The sequence below is a fragment of the Myxine glutinosa genome, chromosome 4, assembly GCF_964187855.1.
Source record: "Myxine glutinosa chromosome 4, kmMyxGlut1.1, whole genome shotgun sequence".
Lineage (NCBI taxonomy): Eukaryota > Metazoa > Chordata > Myxini > Myxiniformes > Myxinidae > Myxine > Myxine glutinosa.
In genome coordinates, this window is record NC_136264.1 from 114,149,381 (window position 1) to 114,161,569 (window position 12,189).

Genomic DNA, 12,189 nt, shown 5'->3' on the forward strand with positions numbered 1-12,189 from the left:
GGACCTTATTTTTCAATGCTCTCTTTTCCGAAATTCCTCGCTCACGTGCCATCATGTCATGTTTCTTGAGGGTTGGTGCGAGTACAACTTGGGACCTCCAAGACTGAAACAGAAACAGAAAGCTCTCCGCAGAACATCTATGAGCAAACACTGGCATCAGATCCATGAGCAGTGTGGCCCAGGTGGTAGAGGAAATCCTGCGTGTTTTAGGCACTCAGGCCTGGGCTTCATTGCCAATATTGCTAACCCTCCTCCACAAAACTATGTTAGCCCCAACTCTTTTGCTGACTTTACAATATATATAGTGTTATCTTCATCTCCACTTTCCAGCAGGGATAAGGAGAGACTATCATGTTTTTTTGGGGTTTTTTTTTTATGTTGGAGGCTCCAGGCACTGACTATATAGTCCTCAGAGGCCAGGCCTTAAATAAAAGAGAAGAAAAGTGTATGATGAAAAGTGTATGATGTTTGTTTGCGAGAAAGATATTGAAGCTAGCCCGGTAGCTATAGTTTGAGAGACAGAAAGGAAGACCAGCAATCCTGACACAGAGAGTACAAGATGGTTCCGGGCACCACTTTAATACCCCTAAATCAGGACGGTAGTACTAACTACCCTGTGCAGTTGTTGTCGACAACCTACTACCTAAAATGTGCATTGCAATCCGGTTTCCTTCATTACTTCCAGCTTAGTTTGGGGTCGATGGAAAGAGAAACTGCCTTCTGGGTCTTCCTCTCATCCACAATCATCTGCCTTGTACATTTCACCAATTGTAAAAAAGAGGTGGTGATATTTCCTGGAGATTCTCCCATATGGTGCTGCCTTCCAATAATTTCCTACATCATTTTACCAAAGCTAATAAAATGGAATGTCCTCCTTTTTGTATGCCTCTTTCACACACAAGGACAGAACTGAGTTAAGGGAGAGTGTATCTGCCAAGTGTCATGAATCTTACATTCACACACCATGTCGTGAATGAAATGAATGAATTATCGTTTTAGGGCCATTTTTCCCCGCTAGAGTGAGGGTTAGCCTTCACACACCATGTCGTGGATATCTGAATTTGCAAACCTTTGTGCAAATATGGTGTGTAAAGGACGGTTTATGTAAATTTGATAACAGCGTTTTAGTTTTCCTATTTCAGTGTTCAGGTGTTTTTGTTGGCCTGCATATGTTGGGGATGATAGTGGTTTCATTTGTATGAATTGTGTGGTTTTCTTACCTTTATCATAAAAGAGCTTCAAAAGTCAAAGTCTCTGTCTCTTTCTCTCTCATGTCTTTGTCCTATGCATGATACATTTACACTCATTTATACTCCAAGGCTCCTCCACAAACCTGAGACACCTTAGAAGAAAAGAAAAAAGGATTTAGATTGCTATTTTGCTTTATTTGCTTTTTAGAAAGCTTAAATTAATCCGTATGGGTATTAACAATCTCAATTGGCTAGTCAGTACTGACTGTGCAACATTCTACCTTCAAATCCACCCTCTGTGCTTCTTCGAGGCAACCTAACACGAATGCTCTTCCGGCGATGAAAGCTCGCTTGCGTTCCACCAACGAGCTTTTCCTCCTCGAAGCTCCTTGAACTCCCAATGTGTAAACAGCATTGATAAAGATAAGAATAAATAATGGTACGAATAATCACTGGACATTCATTTTGTTGAACCAAACTACAACGAATTACCCACGAGCAGACATTATTATGTCCGGAGGACAAAAAGGGGCCCAGAATTACGGATGGGTCCAAGGAGTAATCTGCACGTTTTATTTCCACTCAGTCTCATTACAGTGAACCCTGTACAATACAGACCACGTCACCTGTAAACTATCTGGTGCATTGGATACCTTCCCCCTCCAAGTTATTACAGTTAGGTATTACATTTACTGGAGGTGTAACCATCATTGTTGACTGCTAGTCGAAATCAAACCACTATTTTTGGTGAAGTGTTCATTAGCGTCCGCACAAAATTGTTTTTTTTACTGTTTCATGACCTTTGGACCCCCAGATCAAGATTATATGGGTGCCACCCTGGTACCCTTGAACATTTTTTTTTAAGCCATAAATATGCAAATTAACTGCCACCAATATATAAATTACTAATTTAGCTTGTATATTGATAAGTTCTTATAAGACAAGATAAGATAAGATATCTTATAAGATAAGATAAGACAAGTCCCTGGTGTTGGGCTAGCGGCTAGGGTGCCGGCTTAGGATCCTAGGATCCTGGGTTCTGCATCCCGGTCAATCGCTGAATTAACGCCAGGGGGGTTGACTCAGCCTGTCATCCTTCCGAGGTCGGCAAATTGAGTACCAGTTCACTGGTAATTCCCTGCTTGTCGTTAAAGGCGGCAAAAAGGGTTGGCGTCAGGAAGGGCATCCGGCCGTAAAACATTGCTTCAAAAAGGGGACCGAAAAACAACAACAACCACAGTTCCCGAAAAAGGCCAACCCCCGCTTGCGGGGAAAAATGGCCTCTAAAGGTGGTTTTTTTTGTTTTTTTTATTGATATGTTCTTAACCAAACTGCACAGAAAAGGTGTCTATACCCACATTGTCAGGGGTCTATGATACTTATGAAACAATTAAATTTTCAATTCTACTTCAATTTACCCTATTAATATGCAACTTAGATGATGCCATTCATAAAAATAGATACTTTAATCTCACCTCAAAGTGCCTTTCTCACCTTTCTCATCTCACCTTTCATCTCACCTCAAGTCACGGTATTGATTAAATACAAATGTTTTGTTTGTTGCAAGAATGGACTACACAATGGAGGATTGTTACTTCAAGCCATGTAGAGGATGAACGATCCACTGATTGCTGCCAGACCAGATCACATCCGCAGTATCATTAGTGCAAGCAAAGCAAGGCAGGGTGGTCTAGCTGTGGATCTGGAGAGGCGTTTAAAAAGTAACGACCACGTTACCATTATATGTCACAAGGACTGTGTTTCATCGTACACGTCAAAGACTCACATACATTCAGGTGAAGCCCCATCCTGTAAACGACGGTGGCGGGCCGAAACACCTACATTTTACTTCAAGCAGCACTGTCTGTTTTGCAGGTGTTACATGCTCCTCCCCAAACCCCGGTCACGGTGTACCTCCGAGCCCCGAGAGGAGTCACGGCAGAAAGATGTGTTATTCTGTATGTCAAAGATCAGTGGTGAAGCCACACCAATTGTTACCAACAAACAAATATTGTATTAAGATCACACAAGAATAACAGTACAACAACAATAGTAATCAATTGTACAACCAATATACATTTCCTATGATGGTACCATCAAGTCCGTACAATATAACCCACTGTGCTCCAAGTGAGCGAAAAGAAGAACATTCCCCAATGTCTCTATTCCTGCATCAAACCAAAGTCGATCCACTCCAGCGATCGTCAGAACAATGTCCAATCGAGACCAGAATCGCATTCGGATGACAGTCACAGTCCCGCTGCCAAAGCTGCGCAAAGGTGCCCTCAAGGCGACTGGGAAATCACACCCTCGGGTATGGACGTTCCACGGCTCCAAATCGGCGAACCGCAGATTTCCCACTCAAGTCACGTGACACACGCACACCAGATTAATGTCTGAATGCGGTGAAAATGGTTGAAACTGAGTGAAAACCTTGAGCGATGCGCAAAGCGCGCGAGTCAAAATGGCCGACGGCCCGTTCCCGTGGCGTAACGGCACTCCAACGATTCTCTTCGGAATCGAACTCAAAACCTGACACGCAGGTTGATCTGTCACAGCGATAACAACTCTGTCGCAGGAATCCCTTTCCCGGGAAACCCAAAGTTCACCCGTGACCCTCGTTCGCCAATCGTTCGCTCCAGACCTCGAAGCAGCTCGGCTTCTTCTCCGACTCACTCGCTCCGCCTTCTGTTCCTCCTCTTCCTCTTCGTCGTCATCGTCGTCGTCGTCGTCGTCCGGTTCCGGTTTCATTTAAAACATTAACTTTTTTACCTTTTGAAAATAGTAATCTTTATTTCCCCCAAACGACAACAATAATAGAACATGGAATCAAAAATGTTTACAGTGGATGAAAACCACAACAACGGAAGTGACAAATCCGTAACACTTCCCCCCCTCAAGAAAGAAAGTTTAAACATAGTGAAAACTTTCTTTGCAGGCAAAAAGTCTTTTAACAAACAAAAGTAAAACTCCCACCCAAATCATCAATTCCCGTGAGCAACAATAATTAATATTCCCCAAAATAAAGCAACAAAACTTCCAAACAACCTACAGTAATTTCCAAAGTTAGTTCACTCTGGATAAAGCATCGGCAACGACATTGTCCCTGCCCTTTACATGCTCAATTTCCAAGTTGAACTCCTGCAAAGCCAAACTCCATCTCATAAACCTCTGATTCTTATTTTTCATTTTTTGAATGAAGATTAAGGGGATGTGATCAGTGAATCCAAAGCAAAGCAAATCTATAGCACTTTTTGAAGGAGGCCGAGCTAGGGCTGTCAACCGATCCGAGACCGGGACGAAATCCCGGCGGTTTCGGCTTTCGAGACGGTCTCGGGACGGTCCTGAGATAAATTGATTGACGCAATTTCTCGGTAAAAAAATCCCGGTTAAAATTCCAACTTCTTGCAGATATTTTCCATAATAGAGGCATTTATTGAGCCTTGCTTTCATTACTCTGCTTCTGCACAAGCATCATTTTTCGCAAGTGCAGCTGAACTGACACAAACGATGATAGATAAAGTGAACTCACTGTTCCAGGATTTTCCCCTCGTCAACAAACAATGCACTGCAAACGAATCCGAATTCCGAATCCGGATCTTCACCAACATCTAATCATGTCGTCCTTGTCACACACGCTGCATCTCCACAAAATTTCGTCCGAATCCGTCCACAACTTTTTGAGATATTGTGTTCACAAACAAACGGACAAACAGACAGGAGTGAAAACATAATCTCCATCGACCTTTGGTGGCGGAGGTAACGAAATCAGGATAAAGGTCACAATGAAAATCCCCCGCATCGCGGCTTCATTTAAACCGTTGAATCCTTCCGCTGTATCACTCCGCCTCGCTCCGCTTTACGCTGCGGTCACGTGTCCGTCCTTGGAGACGAGTTACGGAATGTGGTTGCTATGGTCTTTTGCACATTAATATCGACGGACTCGCTCAAGGCTCCGTGAATGGAGGGACGATGTTTATTTAGATTAAAAACACGTTTATAACGGATTATTCTACACACAATGTATTAATACAAGTACAATACATTATGTAGTTTTATGAAATGAGTTTTTGATGAACGTTTATGTTTAATTGCAACGCTAAATCTATAAATTGTAAGAATCCCTCGGGGTTTGGTTTGACGGTTTGAATGTGAAAGTATTTTGGTTATCTTATCTCCACTTTAGGCCTGATAAGTTGATTACGTTTACTTTAGTCACAGAGTCAAAATAAGGAGGGGGGGGAGGGGTGATCACTACACCGCCTGCTTTATAATTTACTAGCAGAAGTACCCGGCATTGCCGGGCGGGGGGGGGGGGGGAGGGGAGGGGAACGGGGGGGGGGGGGGAGCGAGCCCCTTGGGAAAGCGAGCGATTTTTTTTTTCATAGCGTCATAGCGTTCATAGCGTCATCACGTGATCGTTCTGAGCGAATCAGCGCCCACCTGCTCTGATGCCGTGGATTCCGTGCGCTGAAATGCGCTGAGGTAAATATGAAGAAAAAATATTTCGTTGTGTGGCAGGAACTTCTGAAAATGTCTGCCGTCGTCCTGGTGGGGCTTCCCAGGAATTCAGGCAACGCAGTCGGGTTGATCAAAGCATGGGCTCGGATAACTTGGGTGCCTTATCAGTCGACAATTGTTAAAACACGTGAACATTCGATGAAAGGCGTTATTTAGCGTTATTAGTTTCAATTTCTGGAATAAGGGGTCGGTATATTCGATCCGTCCACCGAACGGCTATCAACGGGTTGAACAAAAAATTGTACATTCCGATTTGAGTTGAGGCACACAACGCTGCGTCATTATAGCCCGCTTAACGGAACTATTAAAAAAAAAGTAACATGCACATGTGCGCAGCAGCAGGACGCGGCAACTATTGAACTATCATGAATATCGAACGGTCGTACGTGTACGCGCGCGAGCTACGAGAACGCTTGACATGCCCAATCACAACTCACAAAATGATAATGAAACTCCAACCGGGACTCGAATATGCCTGGGCAGAAACATTTTCTCCCTCTCTCTGACATTCCGAGCAAGAAATTACACGACAATACAAACTGTAATGAGATAACCCGGTCCCATCGGTGGCCGATCATCTGCATGTAGGCGGTGTATTTTATTTCATCCCAGTAAATGGAAGCTAAGTCGGAATTTAAGTACTCAACATCAGAAATGAATTTTTTTCATTGTTGTTTATATATTGTAATGAAATTCCATTAATTTTGAAGCCTTTTTTTTTTTTTTTTTTTTTTTAATGTTTTACTTTGTCAGGAACCGAGCCGACCGAGATCCCCTTATGAAAATTGAAAATTTATCGAGACGGTTCCGAGACGGGATTTTGAATCTAGCTAACAGCACTAGGCTGAGCTGAGAGCCAGGTTTCATGGCGGTTGGGTGGTGAGGCCTGGAAGTATTCACTGCATGGACGCATTTAGGAACGTGGAGTTCACGGGTTAATCCGTGTAGGAATCTTGGCTCGGCTGCTCCTGAGCACTCAGTGCTTCCAACTCTTCTCTTGATCATAAAAATCATAATCACGGTTGTAGAGTCGGGTGCTGTAGTCACGTGAGTAGCGGTCCCCATCTCGGCTACCACCGTAATAGTCATCCCGTCGAGAGTTGCAAAAACTGCGCTGCTGCTGCTGGGAGCCTCCATAGTAATCACGAATGCGGCCGCCACCAAAACTACTACTCCCACCCCGGGAGCCATAGCCACCCCTGAAACTACCTCGTTTTCCTCCTCTGTAGCCCCCTCGACGCCCATGGCCTGCCTTCTCTACTGTTATGGTCCGACCATCCAAATCCTTGCCATTCAAATCCTTTTCTGCATCTTTGGCGTCCTTTGTGTTTTCAAATGTGACAAAGCCAAACCCTCTTGACTTTTGCGTCTCCCTGTCTTTTATCAGCAACACTTCCAAGAGTGGTCCATATTTGCCAAAGATAGAGTCCAGAACATCTTCACTTGTGTCAAAGTTCAGTCCACCTACAAAGAGCTTGCCAACATTGCCTCCATCCATGACTTGTGCGTGCTGACACTTAGTTTCAGGGTACTCGACAAGAAGTGACTGTGCAAAGCGTGACGTCAGTACCTTCTCCTTCTCTTCAGAGCGCTTCCTACCCATAGCACGAGTCGCGGCACAGGATGGAAAGATACCCGGATCTCCTGGTCTAACTGTGCGGTGTTATTCTCCATACGAGGCTTTTCAACAAACATCGGATTACCAGAAACTCGCCCACCGGCCAAATCATTCCCGATAACAAAAGAGATTCCCTCTACAGGAAGAGTGGCTTGAAAACCTACGGTGACCGGTCCTGACACCAAATCAGACTTCAAATGGATGACATGAAGTGTAGCTTTAACATAGCCACCAACCACCTGTAAAAGAACACCAACACCAGTTGCCGTCTTCTCTGACAATGGCAAAATGCCTTCAAGCATCAAAGATTGATGTGCTCCTGTGTCACTCAATACCCTAACAGGTCTCTGGTTCGTTAAGTCTCCATCCAGTGACACAAACCCCTCTGAAATAAAAGGTTTGTAACCCTCTTGAACAAGGTCGTTCTGTGATGCCGTAACTTTGGCATGGGAACCTTCACAAGGCACTGTCCTCCAAGGACGATTTCTCGCATTTGCCAATGCATTCGGAGTTGTACTAGTCTGACTCTGCTCCTGATTTTTCCTTTTCAGGGCGTAACATTGGGACATCAAGTGTCCAGGTTTCTTGCAAAAAGCGCAAGTAGGCCCGGAGGAAAAACTCGCGGTCTGCCTCGGGCCCCCCGGAATATAAGTCTGTCTTGGAACTGCAGCCTTCTGATCCCTAAAAGTCACGGTATCAGATTTGTTGCGACAAGATATGCGACACGGGTGCACAGCTAAGCGTTATCCATGCCTCTGCGTCCGACAAGCGAACCGCGGGCCGGGGCCCCGCGTTACTTGCAGCCAACGGAACACCCATACGCACGTTCGGGAAGCGCTGCCTCTCCCTGCGGTTCGGAGGGCAACGCTTCAAGTGGTCGTTCGTAACCGCCGGAGTGCCCATGGCATTGCTCGGTGTGGACGTCCTCTGTGCAAACAGGCTGTTGGTAGACGTGAAGAACAGACGCCACGTCCAGGCCGAAACGTTCAGCTCGCTTGCTTGCGCGCTGAGCAGCTCGTTGAGCGGCTCACCGAGCGGCTCGCCAAGCGGCTTGCTGAGCGGTTCGGTCCTGGCGAGGTTGGTTTGTACGCTTCCGGCAGCGGATGAGTTCACCCGCCTCCTCGCCAGTTTCCCGGCCCTCACGCGGCCCACCTTCTCGGCAGTGGCCGTGAAGCACGGTGTGGAACATCACATACCCACCGTCGGGCCACCGGTCTACGCCCGGGCCCGCCGCCTCGAACCGACGAAGCTCGCGGTGGCGAGAGCGGAGTTCGCTACACTGGAGTGGCTGGGCATCGTGCAGCGCTCCAAGAGTGCTTGGGCGTCGCCGCTACACATCGTGCCGAAGCCTGGCGGGGGATGGCGGCCGTGCGGGGGCGACCACCGCCTCAACGATGCCGCCACCACCCCCGACCGTTAACCGGTCCCCCACATCCAAGACTTTTCCGCCCGGTTGGCGAAAATGTCCTGCTTCTCTAAGGTGGACCTCATACGTGGCTACCACCAGGTCCCCGTCAGGCTGGAGGACATCCCGAAGACGGCTGTCATTACGCCATTCGGCCTCTTCGAGTTTCTTCGGATGCCCTACGGGTTGAAGAATGCGGCTCAGGCGTTCCAACGTCTGATGGACAGCGTCTTGCGCGACCTGGATTTCGTCTATGTCTACCTGGACGACATCCTCGTCGCAAGCGCGTCCCGTGAAGACCACCTCCGTCATCTCCGCGCGCTCTTCGAACGCCTGGGCCAGCATGGCCTGATCGTGAACCCCGCCAAGTGCCGGTTCGGCGTCGCCGAGATCGACTTTTTGGGGCACCGCGTCACCAGGCACGGGGCCATCCCCTTACCAGCAACGGTGGAGGCGGTCAAGGGGTTTCCGCGCCCCCGCACGATCAGGGGGCTCCAGGAGTTCCTGGGCATGGTGAACTTTTACCATCGGTTCCTGCCCCGCGTCGCCCAGCTCCTGCGCCCCCTGCACGAGGCCCACTGGGGGAAGCTGGGCAAAGGTGACGTCGTTTGGACCGAGTAGATGGACGCGGCGTTCGCGGGCGCAAAGCTCGCCTTGGTTAACGCCACCATGCTCGCGCACCCGGCGCCCGATGCACCGATCGCCCTCACCAACGACGCGTCGGACTACGCGGTGGGCGCGTTGCACGAGCAATGGGTGCGTGGAGCTTGGCAACGGCTGGCGTTTTTCAGCCGGCAGCTTCGCCCGCACGAACGCCGGTACAGTACCTTCGACCGCGAGTTGCTCGGGCTTCACCTGGCGGTCAGGCACTTTCGCCATCTGCTCGAGGGCCGTTCGTTCACGGCCTTCGTCGACCACAAGCCCCTGGTCTTCGCGATGGCCAAGGTCGCCGAGCCGTGGTCGGCCCGGCAGCAGCGTCACCTCTCGGCCGTGTCCGAGTACATAACGGACATCCGGCACGTCGCGGGGAAGGACAACCCGGTGGCGGATTGCCTTTCCCGGTCCGTCGCCCACGCGGTCCACCTCGGCATCGACTATGCCCGGATGGCGGCGGACCAGACCACCGACCCCGACGTCCAGGCCTTGCGGACCGCCGTCACGGGCCTCCGCGTTACCGAGGTGCCGTTCGACGGCGCGGGCACGGCCCTCTTGTGCGACGTCTCCCTCGGGCGGCCTCGCCCCATCGTGCCCGCGGGCTGGCAGCGCCGGGTTTTTGACGCCATCCACGGCCTGTCCCACCCGGGCACGAAGGCCTCCCAGAGGCTGGTCGCCGACAAGTTCATCTGGCATGGCCTCCGGTAGGTCGTCCGTGATTGGACCAGGACGTGCCTCGCGTGCCAGCGCGCGAAGGTGCACCGCCACACCCAGTCCCCGTTGGCCCCGTTTACGGTGCCCGAACGTCGGTTCGACCACGTTCACGTGGACTTGGTGGGACCTCTGCCCCCCTCGCGGGGATTCACCCACGTTCTCACCATGGTGGACCGCACCACCCAGTGGCCGGAGGCCGTGCCTTTGGTGGCGACGACAGCCGCGGACATCGCGCAGGCGTTCATCGCCACCTGGGTTGCCCGGTTCGGCGCCCCCTCGGACATCTCGTCCGACCGTGGCCCCCAGTTCACCTCAGAGCTCTGGGGGGCGGTCGCGCGGGGGCTCGGTGTCCAGCTGCACCGTACCACAGCCTATCACCCCCAGGCCAACGGCCTGCGCGAGCGTTTCCACCGCTCCTTAAAGGCCGCGCTCCCGGCCACCCTCCGCGACGGCGGCTGGGTCGACAGGCTCCCCTGGGTCCTGCTGGACCTCCGGACGGTGCCCAAGGACGACCTGCGTGCATCCGCGGCGGAGTTGGTCTTCGGACAACCGCTGCGGGTGCCGGGCGAGTTCCTCCCCGACTCCACGGCACCATGGTCCGCTTCGTACGGCGGAGTTCGTGTTCGTCCGACACGACGCCCACCGGACACCGCTGCGGCCCCCGTACGACGGGCCCTTCCGCGTGCTGGAGACCGGGGCGAAGCACTTCACCCTGGACATCGGCGGTACTCCTGACCGCGTTTCCGTGGACCGCCTCAAACCGGCCCACCTCGACGTGGACCACCCCCCGCCAGGGCTCAGCCCCCACGCCAAGGCCGCCCCCCGGCGGGCGGACCCCCGGCACCGCCCAACCCGGCCGGCACGCCGCCCCCCGGCCCCGCACCCATCCCAGGGGCAGCGGGTGGCATCCCGGCATCCCAGACGCCGCCAGAGGGCGCTTCGTCATCCGTTTGCCCCGCAAACTGACCCTTCAGGTGCGCGGGAATTCTGGGGGGGCGCGTGTGGCGGACACGATGGCTCGCTGGCGCGATGACATCATTCCACGCACCAAGAGGGTGTCGGCCACGCCCGAGGGGTAGGCGTGGCCTCGGGATATACACGGGGCTCACAGCCCCGAGCACGGCAGTGCAATAGTTTGATCCTTCGAATAAATACGGTTTTGGTTCCGTACGTTGTTGCTTCCTTTATTGGCAAGACAAGTCATGCGCATAGCACCGCACTACAGTACATAATTTTTTTTTTAAAGAGGTAACATTTCAATAAAAATAACATGTTTGTTTCAAAAAGAGAAAAGGTTAAAGACAAAATGAACATATATTCAAAGAAAAAATACAAAGTATTGAATCATATAATCTAGTTCTCAACATATAAAATACTAGAGGGGAAACAGGTCGTATGTACGCCACTAAAATTTATAGGCGGTGAGATCGTGAAGTTCGTTGGTTGAGATGCTTCCTTTTTGATATCTCAAAAAACGAGAAGCAATTTTAATACATCGTTTCAAAAGTTTGTGAATAAAATGTCAAATCGTTGAGCACAAGCATCGTGAGAAGCGAACAAAAAAAATAAAAAAAATAAAAAACACCTCGCCACAAAGCATGACGTCACCCAATTAGCATATCCCGTGACAATAACGCAGCTGTTGCACTTTCCAATCAATAGTGCACGCTCACTCCATCAGACGAATACATGCACCTAATGTCCTAATTCGTATAAAGGGAAAAAGATGAAAAGCTTCGGAAGTATCTTATTCATACGTTGAAACTTAATCGAAAACGAGAACAACATCAAGAATTAGAAATGAAGTTTAAAACAAAGCTAGAAACTTCAATTTGTGGGTATATACTATAACGAGACCGCAATTGAATGTTTAAATTAATTTTCAGTCTGTGTTCGCTTGAACTTTAACTTCAGTGAAAAAAATTCCTTGCCCTCTGTTTAGCTTTTAAACTTTACTTTTCCGAGTTGAAAGTTTCTGTAAGTTAATTCGAGGTTTATGCTAAAACTCATTCGTACTCGAACCCAGATCCCTTCTCACCAGCAAGACTCATGATTCCGCCTGCACAGAGGGACCAACCTCCCAAATC